Source organism: Gopherus evgoodei, chromosome 16 (genome assembly GCF_007399415.2).
Source record: "Gopherus evgoodei ecotype Sinaloan lineage chromosome 16, rGopEvg1_v1.p, whole genome shotgun sequence".
In the NCBI taxonomy this organism is placed as follows: Eukaryota; Metazoa; Chordata; order Testudines; family Testudinidae; genus Gopherus; species Gopherus evgoodei.
The window spans coordinates 18,623,029-18,635,462 of NC_044337.1; the positions used below are offsets into that span (position 1 = coordinate 18,623,029).

Genomic DNA, 12,434 nt, shown 5'->3' on the forward strand with positions numbered 1-12,434 from the left:
GTCCCAATTTTGTAGGAACAGTCCTGATATTTGGGGCTTTTTCCTGATTTTTTTACACTTGCTGTCTGGTCACCCTAGTTAAATCCTCCCTGTAATGCTAGAATTGACAGTCACGTCTCTATGAGGAATTCAGTCCTAATCTGATGCAATGTTATTCTCCGGCACTAACAAAAACTAACCTTGAGCGGTTAGCATGTTGAGGCCTCTGCTCCGCTAGGCTTAGTTTGCTCTCATTGTAGCTGCTCAGTTGGGTGTTTCAGTTTAATTGTGAAGACCCAGGATCATCAGCAATGAAAATCTACAGCAAATTCAAGCCTTTGACCATGAACTCTCTTTTCTCTGCCCCCACTGGGGACAGTACATCTTCTGGGTAGAAATTGGGGAAGAAGGCTGATGCTCTGGGGGTCATGTTTACATTTTCCCCACTCCAGACCTTGTGGACTACAGTTTTCTTCTTAATCCCACGCCCTTTCCCCACTACCAACATCTGTCCATGCTTCCATTCATACCACACCCTCACCACGGTACCCGAGCCTCTGTGAGGGCTCACGATGAGGCAGAGCAGGCCAAGGCATTGTCTTGTAGAAGCTGTAGCTCCTTTCTTGCTGTCCATTCACAGTATTTATGGGCGTATAGCTCATTGAAGAAGACCCGCAATACAGATATCTGGCTTTTTGTAATACACATAGTGGATAGCCTCAGCCAGTCAGACTGGAAAACCTGCTTCATGAGACAAATGGTTCTTGAGATTTCACCCAATTGCGATGGTGGAGAAAAATAAACCAAGTCACAGGCTGCTCCTGAATTTACAGGGGCTAGTCAAAGTTGCTCTGAGGAAATGTAAAAGAAAAATATTAATCTCCCTGGTTTGCTTGTTTGGACTGTGCTTCTACCATCCTTTCTATTAGACACATTTTGTTTACTTCCCTGCCGATGGCAAGGTGCCCTTCTGCCTCTTGTCTGGATAAGCTGTTGGCAGTTATTAAAAAGGGCTCGGCCTCCTACCACTGCCAGTGCCCATGTGTCATTCCCAACAGTGGCACCTGCCCTGTTGCAATGCTAAGTACCTCACATATGTGCCAAACTCCCTTCCAGTGGTATCTAAGTCAGTTGCTGGTAGTTAAGAAGCCAGAGTTATCTTTCCCCAAAGTCTTTAGAGAGCATTTGTGTTGAGATCCGAAAAGCATCATTATTGCAGTAGGCAAACATTACGGGGCTTCCTGATCAAAAGTTTCACTCACGTTCTTTAAAACCTCTGAGTATGATTAAAGATCATGTAGCGAGCTACTTCCAAGGAACTGGAAATAAGCCGCAGACTGGAATTGGCCTCTCCCAGACATTGAGGCTAAGTCTCTCTGCAGCTTGAGAAAAATATGTCCTGCAGATACGGCATCTCAAGCACAAAGCACTTCTTTTACCTGCCAGAGGTTTTCAGCATTGCCCATCCCTGTGCTGGCTAACCACTGCATGCAGGAATCTTCTGCAATGAATTAGAGCTAAGTGAGTTGAAGGGGAAAACTAGTTCTGGGAATATTCAGATGCAAAGTGAATTTTAATTCAGACACCTTGCCATGTGAACAGAACTCAGGAGTCTCAATATGCTGCTCCCTGTTCTAACCATAGAACGGACTATTCCAGCCCTGTGGAGGTATGTGAGAGCTCATTTGCTGTAGCTGCAGTATCTGACTTTGTTAACAAGCAGCGATCAGGTTTAGATGGGATCTATCCAAAGAAACTTTATATATTTCAGTGATAAGCAAATGCTGGTATTTTTTTGAAGATGTCACTGAAGGATCAGGTGTGGAGTTTCAAATATAGTGTAATTTGTGCAAAAGTGGCTGAGTCAAAAGGCTTTATTGGTGCCTTGGGACTGGTTCATGGGTAGTTTACACAATATTTATCATCCTTCACTTTACCAAGAAGGATCATTGACTTCCTTTTTGCTTGAGTTGAGTGAGCTCTCGCTAAGCCTATTTCGCCGTGTGTATGTGGGCACAGAGAGGGCCGCTTCTCCACCACACATTCAAGAAGTGCCCAGTGCAGAGAGGGTGTCACTCTACAAACTCAAAAATAAGAAGGTAGAGGTGGGTTCTTCTAGTGTCGTCTTATCAAGGTAAATATTTTCCAAACAAAACAGTTCCTGGCTAGCAAATCCAAGGGCTTTTCTGTCTTAACCTCTGACACAGAGGCAGAAAGATCAATAGGAATGGGGACAGAGTTCCCTTATTATATCTCCGACTTAGCTTTCTGGCCAGAGATAACTTCATTTCTATTCTTCCTCCAGAGAGCTCTGCTGCACTGTCTCGCTTGCAGTCATCTGAATCCCAGCTCTAGAAGCCTCGAGGGGGACTATAAAGCTGTGAGAAAAGAGAAGACAAAAGATAGTCAGGAAATGATTAGGTTCTGAGACATCCATTGCCAGATATCAGCTAGCAGTATGATGTGGCAGTGTGTGGTGGTGGGGAATCAAATGTTTGTTTGTGCTGCATGTATACTGTGATAGCATGTCAAGAGGCAGATTGTTCATCGTCCCCTCCCTATGCAGCTGTAGTGGGACCATAACTAGGATATTGTGTTTCGTTCTCACCACCTTGATATTGCTTGAAAGATGTAGCCAAGTTGGAAGGTGCCACCCAAAGGGCTGGGAGGCTGGATCTGCAAGCATTGGTTCAAACAACTCATTATGTCTAGCTTAGTACAAAGTGAGTAAAGGAGGGTCTGAAAAAAATGCCTGCAAGTGCCTGAAGGGTGCGAACACGGGGCAGAGGAAAGCCCAGATCCTCCAAGGTACTTAGGCTCCTAACAACTGTTGAGATCAATGGGAGTTAGTTTATGTCTACACTAGAGAGCTCCCAGCGGCACAGCTCTACCAATGCAGCGATGCTGCTGTAAGATCTCTTGTGTAGCTGCTCTGTGATGACGGGAGAGAGCTCTCCCATGGACCTAATTAAACTGCCCCCAACGAGCGCCGGTAGCTGTCATTAGGAGAAGCTCTGTGCACGCTGCCACTTATGCTGGCGTCCCTTGCGTCACTCAGGGGTGTGTCCTCTGCCCCGTGTTCGCACCCTTCAGGCACTTGCAGGCATTACTTAAATGCCTTTGTGGATCTGGGCTGAAGTGTTCAGCGTGATGCAGCAGGATATGATGCTATCGCTAAGGTGCCCATGGACCTTTGGGTGGCGAGAGAGGGAACTGAGAGCTGTGGAGACAAGACGTGCCATTGCTGGGATTTGTAGAGAAGTGGTGGAAGACCTGCCATTTGAGAATTTAAAGCTACTGGACAAAACACAAAAGATTAAACTGTTGGAAACAGGTTTGCACCAGCTGGGGAATAGACTGGCTCACCTAACAGATTCCTTCCATTTTAGGCTGCTCTGGCTCTGTGGACGCTCAGGGTATGTCTACGCTGCACAGGAAGGGTACGTCTACACTGCAGAAAACCCCTCCCGCGGCAGCGTGTCTCAGAGCCTGGGTTTGGCTTGCAAAGCTCCTGCTACAGTGCTAAAATTAGCAGTGTAGATGTTCCACTTGAGCTGGAGCTCGGGTTCTGGAACCTGATTCAGGGGGTGGGGTCTTAGAGCACAGGCCTGAGTGTGAACGTCTGCACTGTTATTTTTAGCACCATAACAGGAGCCCGAGTCTCTAGACCCAGGCTCTGGGACGATGCGCCATGGGCTTTTCCCCTCAGTATAGATGTGCCCTGAGCCTGGGCTGTGACTCAGCTTTGAGCCCGAGGTCAGCAAGCCCTCAGGACCTGGCTCCTAGGACCCGGCTAGGTGCGTGGGTAGGAGCCCAACTCCTGCTGAGACTCAGGTCCAAGCCCTGTCATTTTGCAGTGTGGACCCTGCACAAGCTGCAGACCCAAGTCAGAAGGTCCCAGTGGGGTTGTGTGAGCACAGCTCTGAGACCTGGGTCCAGCAACGGTAAGCCTCGGTTTACAGCGCAGTGTGGATGCTGAAACATCAGCTGGCAATGCTGAGTCTGCAAGCTGGGGTCCCACAGAGCTGGGTTTACAATGCAGTGTAGAAATACCCTTATTCCTCTGGCTCAAACAACCATTTTTTTTAATTCCAAGGGGGTCCATCAAGTACGTGATGATTTTGCAGGTGGGTGGGGGTTTCTGCCAGGTTCAGATTGATCATTTCTTTTCCATCGGGGCAATGGTAGAAAGGGGGCAGGCTTTACAGCCTTAGAGTACTGAGAAAGCTCTGATGCTGCTAACCTTTGCGGTGAGGCCCCGATACCTTATCTTCATCTGTGCGATCTGGAAAGCAGAGGCAGAAGAAGTGGCTCAGAGTCGACTTTCCAGTTGTTTCCTACCCCTGTGCCAAACAGTGATCTTTCTTATCTTGCACGTCATCATTTATATTTGAAACCTTGCCCCATGCTTGGGTTGGGCACGTTGTTCTCATTAAAAAGAGCTGTCGCTGCATCAGCGCACATTTCTCTCCACTTCCCGTGCTAAGGGGGTGACTTCGAACGGTCTTTATTCCCTGTGGTATTACAGTAATGCTTGGAGGGCTCAGTCGGGGCTGGATATAGTGCAAACACATAGAAGGAGACAGACTGGGCCTCAGAGAATTAAATAAGACAGACCAAGGTGAGCAGGGGAACTGGGCAGAGGTCGGCAGAGGTGAGATGACTTGCCCAGTGTCACCTAGCAGGTCAGTGTCACAGCCTGGACTAGAACCTAGTCTCCTGAGTGCCATGTCGATACTCCATCCACTAGACAACCTTGCCCCTCCAGCTCCTTATCTCTCTGATGAGAATGGAGGATTGCAAAGCAGTGTTCCCTGCTGCAGGTTGTGAAAGACACCAGTCTGCCATTCCATCCTGAGGGAGGGGCACTTCCCTTTGCTAATTTCTCTTTCTCCGCCTCTCAAGGGACTGTCCACCGCCCATCAGCGATATCCCAGTCTCTTTGGCAAGTAATTGCAGGGAGCATATCCAATCAGGAGCCACCAGTGCTAAGTTAGGGCACTGGCTTAGCAGAGCTGCTGGGGCTTACTGCAGGCATGGACATGTTGACTTTTTTTGTTTGTTTGTTTTTTTACTCGGAAGAGCCATTCTAGGGAACACTGTCCACAGATACCTGACTGGACACATCTACAGTATTCCAGGAGCTGGCTTGTAGCCAGTCATTTAGAGGATGCTGACAGGTCCATTGCTGTTGATGAGTAACGAAGCCCTCAGTTTTTCCCTGTAGATGTGTCTGGAGGATTTGTAGCAAAAGTTAAAAAGCTACCATTAGCCCTTTTGAGGTGCTTGATGCCAAAATTATAACAATCAAAGGATCTTTGTTTAAAACAAATCCGTGTGAGTAATCACACAGAGATTTGTCTGGGCCAGCCTTAGTTCAATCCCTGGGAGTGGGTATTTTGGCTTTTGGATAGGTGTCTGCTTATTAGCTATTTTAGAAGCAGAATTTGACGTGGGGAACGAAGCTGTCATAAGGCTGAATTTCTCTACTTCTGCCATAACACAAGGCAGGCAGTGGCATTTCACGGATTAATCGCTGCAGCTAGAGCGTTGGCAAGAGGAGCCTGGGTAAGAATTACATTACAACCAATTCATGGAAACTTTAGGATGGAAAAAATGGTCTTGTGGTTAAGGCACTGAAGAGAGATTTGACTCCCTGTGTGGCCATGGGCAAGTCACTCAATCTCCATACTGTGGTTCTTCCCTATTTATAACATAGGGATAATGATAATCGTGGGCATTGTGAGAATAAATCCATAAGTAAATGGGAAGTGCTTTGAAAGTCCCAGTGATGGGGAGCCACAGAAGTGCTTACCTAGAGAGAGAGGGGGCAGTACAACAGATCTTCATTTCAAGGACGCTAAAGAGAACATGTTTCAGAGTAGCAGCCGGGTTAGTCTATATCCGCAAAAAGAACAGGAGTGCTTGTGGCACCTTAGAGACTAACACATTTATTTCAGCATACGCTTTCGTGAGTTACAGCCCACTTCTTCAGATGCCTAGAATGGAACACACAGACAGAAGGTATTTATACATACAGTTGGTATGAGTACTTCCACCTTTTTCATGTTCTCTGCATGTATAAATATCTTCTGTCTGTGTGTTCCATTCTGTGCATCCGAAGAAGTGGGCTGTAGCCCACGAAAGCTTATGCTGAAATAAATTTGTTAGTCTCTAAGGTGCTACAGTACTCTTGTTCTTAAAGAGAACATGGTTGTTCGTTGCTGGTAGTGTGATAGGGTGAGTGGCATGATGTGCATTAATTGTTACATATTGATGACCTTGTTTTCAGTTCGCGGTTCTCATGGTTAATAGGGACGTCGGCCATAGCAGTGTAAGGGGAGGAGTGGGTTAATAAGCTAGCTTGTCTCCTCTGCAGCCCAAGGGTCAGAGATCACAGAGGTCACTCACAGTCAAACAAGAGTTTCTTGGTGCTGCCCTAATCCCTAGCTGACATTTGCTTGGATAATTAAAAACTTGTCACCCAATGCATTGCTAGTGGCAGTGTCTGTTCAGTCCATGGGCCTGATCCAAAACCCGCTGATGGCGTTGGAAGGAGGAATGTTACAGGTCCAGAGTGGTGATTGGAAAAAAGAGAGAAGGTATTGTTAACATGAATCCTGCAAAACCTCGCCGTGTGTCACTTAGCCATTTGGGTAGCAGGGCAATACGCTATGTACTCCTGGTTTGTTTACAGGGAGGTTTGAAATTGGAAAGGAACAGAGGATGGAGTGTTGTATTTGGACGAGCGTGCCTTTGCGTGAATGTTTGGACGTCGGCAGATTATATATTATTGCAGCCGATCCAGGAAAAACTGTGAAATGGCCTGAAATAAAATAATGTTTTTTCCTTACTGACTGTAACAATGCAGCCCATTTAAAGCCTTTGTGAGGGATGAGATCTGCTAAATAAATATCAGAGCCAAGAAAAGAATTTACGAATAATAATTAATTCACTGAACTTTTCCTTTCTTTCTGCTTGTCGGCTGCCCAGGAGTGCATCCCAGTTTCCTCTGACTTATTCCACTCCCATTTATGTGACCAGTAGCTTCGCTGCAATGTGTTCATTGTGATTGGGTCCTCAGTTTCTTGTTCCTGACCTGATGAGTGCTCAAGCTTGAATCCTTTCCCCTCCGCCCCCAAGTGACCTAGGAATGGCTCTTTGACTAGCAAAGGTATCGGTGGTCCTGAGCCACTTCGTCCATTTGGAAAAGTCCTACCTTTCAGAGCTTGTTTTCTGGGAGCTCTGGCATGCAGGGTTTTGAAATCTGCTTTCTTCTAACCTTTGCGGCAGTAAAACACAGTCGCTCAGGTGTGGGCCTAAAGTGAATGTGAAAGTGGGGCAGACGCTCATTCATTTACACACGTGACTGGAAATGTTTTGTCTGAATTCACCCAGTTCCAACACATACACATACATGGCAATGTTAGAGATGCAAAGAAAGGTTGCCTGGCAGATCTAAGGTAAAATTTTCAAAAGTGACTAAATGCCGTAAGGCCCAGATCTTCAAATCTTGGGAGGGGCCTAACTTCCCGTGGGAGTTAGGCCTTTAACATCTCTGTGATCTAGGCCCACTTTCGAAAATGATACTTAGACTCCCAGGTAACTTAGGGGCTTCCCACCTCTTGGCTGTCTCTAACCCGGTGTAGGATAGTTCTGTACAGTATATTCTCCAGGGAGTCTTTTTATTCCAATTTTTAAGTGCCTACTAAAGTGTTAGGTGCCAATGACGTCTTGTTAGCTGACAAATGAACTGCAGGGCAGTGCTAACCTGGATGGAAATCATCATCATCACTTGGGCACTGGCATTAATGCATTGAATGAATCTAATAGTTGGGCAATTTAACCTGCAGCTCTACAAGAGAAATAACGGGGGTGGGGTTAGGCGAAGGCTTCCCAGAACCTGGGTTTATTTTCAAATTGCGATGGAGAAAGCGTGCGGTTTGGTGGTGAAGATGGTGCGAGAAATTCTCAGCTCAATAACGTCCACCTCCCCCTCCCCTACTTTCAGTGTCTTTTGGTGTTCTCAGCACAGAGCCTTGTAGGGTGACCAGACAGCAAATGTGAAAAATCGGGACAGGGGGTGGGGGGTAATAGGAGCCTATATAAGAAAAAGACCCAAAAATCAGGACTTTCCCTATAAAATCAGGACATAAGGTCACCCTAGAGCCTTGTGAAGCCCTGAACGTTTATAGACAGCTGATATGCAGCAGCTTTTTTTTCCTGGGAGGTGATGAGAGGGAGCAGCTTTTTGTCTCTCTAGCGGTATGAACTCCACAGCAGCAAAATCTCATGTTAGGAACTAGAGTGATGGTGGTCTCATTTCACTCAGCACAGAATGTTCTGTGTACAGAGGATTCATGGGCCTGATTGATTCACCCCATTAAGCCTTTCTCCATCTGTTTTTCTAACCTTGAAGACTTGAGGAAGGACGTGGCTATGGCCAAATATTGCACAGATGTGGGCCAGTTGTACACATTCCTACTCTGCTAACTCCCCTGCCAGTCAAAAAGCAGGAGGGAGGAAAAAGACCCCCAGAAAATTGCTTACTTTATTCCGTAGCACAATGACAAATTCTCAGAAATCACAGCTTTTAAACACATGTGGATTAGCTGATTGTTTCCATATGTCCTTCATGCATGGAGGACATGATGTAGTTGTGGCCGGGAACTGAGAGTCTGTCCTGGCTTTCATTTCCAGCCCCATCACTGACTTTCTGTGTGACTTTGGACAAGTTACTTATGTATCTTAGAGATCTATCGTGGGCCTTAAATAACTACACTTGCTGATCCTCAGATGGAAGGTGCTGTGGAAGGACATGAATGTATGTGTGTCTGCATCTAGAAATGCCCATGTACAACACCCTTCTCCATGTCAAAAGTTCCGCACTTGCGTCAGTACTTCGCTAAATAGGGACCCATGTGTGCAAAATTTTATTGCTGCAGGAAAAAAATGAAACAGTAGAAGGGAGACAAACTCCCCCCCTCCCCCACTTCTTGGGTAAGATTTTGAGGCGCGCTGATAGGATGAGGTCATGGAGAGTGGACATTGCCCTGGTGACCTGAAAAAGGTCTTTCCCCTCACCCGTCTGTATGTAATGTAATTTTGTGTGGTGCTTCCATTATTTCTGTCCTCCTTGTTTGATTTGGTGCTGAGCGTTCTGAATACCAATTGGAATGCATGTGATATGCCTTATGGTGCTGAGATTACTCTCTAAAGCCCAGATGAGTGGTTATCAAAGCGGGAGGGCAGTAGTGGTGGCCCAGGCAGTGTGAGCTAGCTATTTAGAACAGAGGACTGAGAGTCAGGACTCCTGGGTTTTCTTTCTGATTGTAAGTCACTGTCATGTCACCTGGTTTCCATTCTAGAAGCTGGAAAATGCCTAGTAACTTACATGGTGGGTTTCTGCTGTTCAAAACGGGATGGAAAAGGCTTTGCTCAGATTGAATAATACAGGTTTAGATACAGGTATAACTCTTGTTATCATTTGCATGTACCTCCAGGGAAGAATACAGCCACAAGCCCATAAGGCACAGAAATGAGGGCCAAGCCTTTTCAAAAGCGACTAACCATTTGGATGTGTTTTTTATGTGTGTGCACAACTTGGGACCCCTTTAACAGGGCCTACATTTCAGAAAATCAACCTCCCTTTAAGGCTTCTAACTTGGGCACCCAAAAATGGAGGTACCCCAAATGACTAGTCACCGTTGAAAATCTTGGCTGATGAGTCAGTTTGTAGAGCTTAATAAACAGGGGTATGTAAGCCCCCTAATGTAGGTTTTCTTTTGTTTCTAAAAAATTCACTTTACATATCAAACGTTCCCGGGAATGTTTCCTGAAATGTTTTAAAAGCAATTGCATTTATAACCTATTCTCTTGAGGAAACACTGAAATCCTGTGGTGTTTAAAGCCAAATACAAGCAATGCCTGAGAACCAGAAAATGAAACCAACCAGAAGACAGTCAAGTCTAGTTTCAGGGTCACACAAACAAAGTAAAGGAACACCATAAATGGTGAAAAGCAAATCAGATGTCGCTCATTCGGTATGGTGCTCTGTCCCCCTCTAGTGGTGGCAGGGCCACTGATAGTTTATTGAGCTGGCTATATTCTTGGCTGACCAGGTGGATGAGGTAATATCTGTTATTGGACCAACTTTTGTAGGTGTGAGAGACCAGCTTTTGAGCTACGGAGTGTAGCTTGAAATCTTGTTTCTTTCACCAACAGAAGTTGGTCCAATAACAGATATTACCTCACCCACCTTGTCTCTCTCATATCCTGGGCCCAACATGGCTACAACAACACTGCAGACAACACATTCTTGGCTGGCAGGCATGGCTCTCTTATCTCCGGCGCTGGAGATTTGTGCTTTTAGAACCAGAGCTCCGAGGTTCAGCTCCTGTTGAGGAGAGTGGTGCTGAAACAGTTTGTATAGTGGGGGAGCTGAGAGCCATTGAACCAAACTGTAAACCCTGTCTATGATGGAAAGTACTTCAACCCAGGGGTGCGGCAGCACCCCTAGTTCCAGCACCTATGGTTGAGGATGACCTACCTAGGGGTATGGTGTTAAACAGATTTTAACATCCTTTCAGTTTTAATAATCTCAGGTTCTATAAGTAACACAGTTAAGGAAAAACAACAACCGTGTTTAAAATATGTGAATTTTATCCTCACTGTCTCCCTGTAAGGCAAGGAGGCGACTGTCATTTTAAATTTCCCTTTGTATCTACAAATCCACAAATCACCCAAATCTACCTCCAGACACCGGCGTTCCCACGAACAAGTTTTGAAATCCTAAACGGACTGAGGAGCCATCTGAGATGAGAAACCCTGCTCCATCTGAACTGGGCCTTTAACCAAGTGAACTGAACCATTTAAAAAGCTGGTTTCAACATGTTTCCCCCTGCCCCCATTCGTTTTAAACACCATTCAGCCAGCCCGGCTGACTAGGGGCAAGCTCTATTTAAAAAGAGTTCAGAAACTGAATGCCAGCGTCTCAGCTGGTTGAAACCCCCCTGAGTCCTTTGAAGTCAAAGGAGAGATGCTAATTTACACCAGCTGAGAATCTGACCCCATGTCCTGGCCTACAGCATACCATAGCCTGGCTGGTTACATACTGCTTGGTCAAACGGTATTTAAGACAAGTTTTAGAGGTCCATTGTAGAGTAAGCTGGAGAGAGATCCACTCCACCGAAATACCTGAGCTCGATGTATGTGGAAGCACCATTGTTCCAGCAACTCTAAACTGCATGAGATAATTTAAAAAAAAAAAAAAAAAAAAAGACACCAATGGGGAAAGAAAAACAAATTGGCCTCTCAATCTTGGCTTGTTGAATAGTACACCAGGCAGTAATTTTAGACTGCTTGGCTTTCCATTCAAAAGCAGAGCTAGGCCAGGCCGTGGGCAGAATGGTATGCGAAGCGTCTCCTCCAGTGCTGTAGAGACGATCAGCAGAGGCAAAGACGGAGACTGCAAAGCTGTTGATTCACCTCATTCTTTTGACCTTGCTGACAGAACATGACCCCAGATGGAATCCCCTACCACTGACCAGCGTCCCTAGGGAACGTTCTGGGAGAGACTGGGCCAGAGGCAGGACAGGGGTATGTACAGCTGGGAAAGCTTGCTACAGTCCTGCCTTAAAAGGGCACGTGCTGTCGCCAAACGGATGTGGTTTTGTCAGGAGCCTGGGGGAAAGCAAAAAGCCATGTTAGGGCCTCATCCGCTGAGTACCCAGGCAAAAGTCTAGTTGGTTGCAGTGGGGACAGGATCGGGCCGGTAGTGAGCAATAGGGGAAGGATGCCGGTTGTGTGATTATTGTGACCTCGTTATCTTCTATGATGCTCACTTGTGTGATTCTCTGTCTCTGCAATGTTCCTGTGCATGGCCCCCGAGGGAGATGCCTCAATGTGGATTGTGCTGCAGCCCTTGCTCAGGGCTCAGACGCTCTGCTTGTGTGTCCTTTGCCATTTCCGATGGGATCAGGCCTGTGAGAGCAGGGACAGGAAGCACCCGTGGGAGGCTGGGGAGTGAGAGTTCAGAAGGGATGTATATGAGGGCACTTGGCATGCAGGGAGTGGGAGGCTGTTCCCAGCACAGAAGTGACTGACAGATCCCCTCTTGTCCTCCCTCCTGGCTTAAGACTGAAGCATTTGTGCTACGGAAGGTGGCATGGTTCCCACTCTGCCACCCAGAAAGGCAGGAGCGGATCTCCCACTCAGCCTACTCTTGGGAGCTGTTCCTAGGTCCCAAACAACCCGGAGGTCAGAATAGAACCCCTGCGCTTGTCTCTTACCCCTTCTGGGAGCCCATCCCCACTCACACTGGCCGTGCCGCTCTCCCCAATCCAGTCCCTTTCTTGTGGTTGAAGCGCTCCAGTGCCACATTCCCTTGGGACCCTTTTCTTCCCCTCTCGTGCTGTTGTACAGGAACATCACCGAGCACCTGCAGGGCCATGTGT

General features: G+C 46.7%; 1 protein-coding gene across 2 annotated transcripts in view; it reads left to right on the forward strand.

Annotated features, from left to right (window-relative positions):
* COL5A1 (collagen type V alpha 1 chain) overlaps nucleotides 1-12,434 on the forward strand; it is a 243,899-nt gene that overhangs the window by 28,257 nt on the left and 203,208 nt on the right. The window lies entirely within an intron of this gene.